Raw genomic sequence first — 3,178 nt, 5'->3', positions numbered from 1 at the left:
AGGGAGTATAAGGAGGTCCATTCAACCTCCCTTCCCAGGATGGCCGTTCAACCTCTCTTCCCATCATGTCTGGGAATTCAGATTTTAAGATTTTTCTGGGTTCCCCTTGGCCAAGAGGGAGTCTGCTCAGTCTGTTGGGGGATTAAGAATTTTATTTTTAGTTTACAGCCCTTCACTTGTGAAGTCCTTGTTAACACCCGGTAGTGTCATAACTGAATTAATTGCAAAGAACCGGGGACAGAATGCAGGTACCCTTTTAGGTCTGCTCTGTTTTTGGAGCACTTCCTTACTCTTGCTTTTTGCTACTACACGATCTCCCAGGCTCATCTTGAATTTTCCCTACCCGTGCCTTGGACTCAGCAGCTTCTCCAAGGAGCCTTTTATTAGAGAATGACATCAGAAATCAAGATGTGGGTGCTGGGTGTTCCCATTGCTGCTGGGGTATCATTGCTAATTGGCCTTCTCAGCAGGCAGACCTAGGAAATATGTTTACACACATGTTAATAATTTTTCTGTATTTATCTAACCACGTACTTTTTTTCTCCTGGGTAGACTGGTCCAGGGGTTATGGGCTTTAACTTTCTATAGCTAAATATGTGTTCATACTATTGTCCTTGACTCTAATCTAATACCAAAGAGATCAGTCTAACTTTTCCCTGTTGCTTCTCTGTACCTGTTTCTATTTATCAAGTATTACGGTGGGGAAGAAAAATAAATCTTGGGACCCCAAACTCACTAAGCCAAAGGGAAAGGAAACGTCAGGCTGGGAACGGCATCAGGCAAACCTGCCTCCCAATTTTTCCTAAATAAGATAGCTACAAAGATTTTTTAAAAAGTGGTGGCTCATGCCTGTAATCTCAGCCCTTTGGGAGATCGAGGCAAGCGGATCACAAGGTCAGGAGATCGAGACCATCCTGGCTAACACGGTGAAACCCCGTCTCTACTAAAAATACAAAAAATTAGCCCGGTGTGGTGGCGGTCGCCTATAGTCCCAGCTACTCAGGAGGCTAAGGCAGGAGAATGGTGTGAACCGGCGAGGTGGAGCTTGCGCTGAGCCAAAATCGTGCCACTGCACTCCAGCCTGGGCGACAGTGTGAGACTGTGTCTCAAAAAGCAAAATAAAATAAAATAAAATAAAAAGTGCTACATAACCCCCCTCACAATTTACTCACAGGGAAATTCCTTGTGGGCCCCCAAACCTTTACCCTAAAACAATTCTATTGAATCTCACCCAGACAATGTAAATTGATAGCTTATCTTCACAGGTACGGGACAAAGAGCAGAGCTCAAAGTCATCCCTCTGTACTGCTTTGTAACTCTTGTTGGACAAGGAGAATTTAAGAGTGCCTTGAGAAAACACATTTTTCCTTTTTGCTTTTGAAAATTCACTTTGTGGGATAAAAATCTTCACAGGGGATCATAAATTTCCTGGTTTGCTAGGCAATACGAGCAGTAACTAATATTTATCTGACATGACATATATTTGCAGTACCCCTATCCCCAAGCTGAGATCTGTTGTTAGGCAAATACCCAAAGCCACTCCCTCTTTATCCTCCTCACTGATCCATGATTTCTATCCCTTCCCTGTATCAGGGATGAAGACGGGTAAGGGAGCTGTTATGCTCATGTGGAACTAATTCAACAACATCACTATTTTCTTCTTTGGACAGATGTTTATTACTACAACTTTGGTGAGAATTGTGGGATTTCATGATATATTAGTAGTCCTCCAGTGTTTTGTTTTTTGTACATTCTAATGAGTTTTGTAAAACTCTGTAATCTCCTTTCAAAGGGAATCTAAAATTTTAAGCTAAAGGTTAATCAAAAGAGAATTCCAAAAGGTACAACCCTCAGACTATCTTAAATGTTTAAACATAAAAATAAAAATGCTACATCACCACAACCAGATCTATGTGGTTCGTTTATAGCATTACAGCATAATCTCCAAAGCTGGAAATGACCCGACAATGTCCAGCAATGGATAGATGAATAAACAAGCCGTGGCACATTCATAGAACAGACAACATTCAGCAATAAACATGAATGAACGCGTGAGATGCACAACCTCATGGTTGAATATCAAAGGCATTCAACTGGCTGAAAGAACTCAGTTTCAAAATGTTATGTATTCACACCCATGTTCATAGCTGCCTTATTCACAATACCCTAAATCTGGAGGCAACCCAAATGTTCATTGATGGATGAATGGATAAACCTAATGTTGTATTATATGTACAATGGAATATTGTCAGCCTTAACAAGGAAGTAACTTCTAGGCCAGGCGTGGTGGCTCATGCCTGTAATCCCAGCACTTTGGGAGACTGAGGTGGGCAGATCACCTGAGGTCAGGAGTTTGAGACCTGCCTGGCCAACATGGTGAAACCTTATCTCTACTAAAAATAAAAAAATTAACCAGGTGTGGTGGCACACGCCTGTAATCCCAGCTACTTGGGAGGCTAAGGCACAAGAATTGCTTGAACTCGGGAGGCAGAGGTTGCAGTGAGCTGAGATCACACCATTGCACTCCAGCCTGGACAACAGAGCAAGACTCTGTCTCAAAAAAAAAAAGGTAAAAAAAAGGAAGGAGGTTCTCACACACCATGCTACAACATCCTTAAACCTTGAGGACAGTATGCTAACTGAAATAAGCCACCACAAGAAGACAAGTATTGCATGATTCTACTTACATGAGGTGTCCAAAACAGGCAGGTTCATAGGTGCACAAAATAGAAGGCTGGTGACCAGGGGCTGAGAGAGAGGGAATTGTTTAATGGGTAGAAGAGTTTCAGTTTTGCAAGATAAAAACTTCTAGGGATCTGTTGCACAACAATGTAAATATATTTATTAACAAACTATTAAAAATGGTTAAGATGGTAAATTTTATGTTTTTTTAACCATAATTAAATGACTTATGTACCATATAATTGCATTTATATGACAGTCTGAAAAAGATAAAGATATAGGGACAGGAATCCAATCCCAGGTTCCCATGGTGTATAGGGTGAAACATTTATTTCAAAGAATCAGGAGAGAATCTTTGGAGTAATGGAAAATCTCTATACTCACGTTGTGGTGGTATATATTTGTCAAAACTTAAAGAGTGGAACATCTAAAAAGCGTGAATGTTAATTTATGTATACTATACATCAATAAAACATACTTGGTGGTGAGAGGGAGG

The 3,178-nt window shown here is 40.7% G+C and overlaps 1 protein-coding gene across 1 annotated transcript in view; it reads left to right on the top strand.

Annotated features, from left to right (window-relative positions):
• LOC105539747 (40S ribosomal protein S18-like) overlaps positions 1-3,178 on the top strand; it is a 20,949-nt gene that overhangs the window by 382 nt on the left and 17,389 nt on the right. The gene's annotated exons all lie outside the window — the stretch shown is intronic.

The sequence above is a fragment of the Mandrillus leucophaeus genome, unplaced genomic scaffold, assembly GCF_000951045.1.
Source record: "Mandrillus leucophaeus isolate KB7577 unplaced genomic scaffold, Mleu.le_1.0 Scaffold104, whole genome shotgun sequence".
In the NCBI taxonomy this organism is placed as follows: Eukaryota; Metazoa; Chordata; class Mammalia; order Primates; family Cercopithecidae; genus Mandrillus; species Mandrillus leucophaeus.
This window is presented reverse-complemented; position numbering and strand designations above follow the sequence as displayed.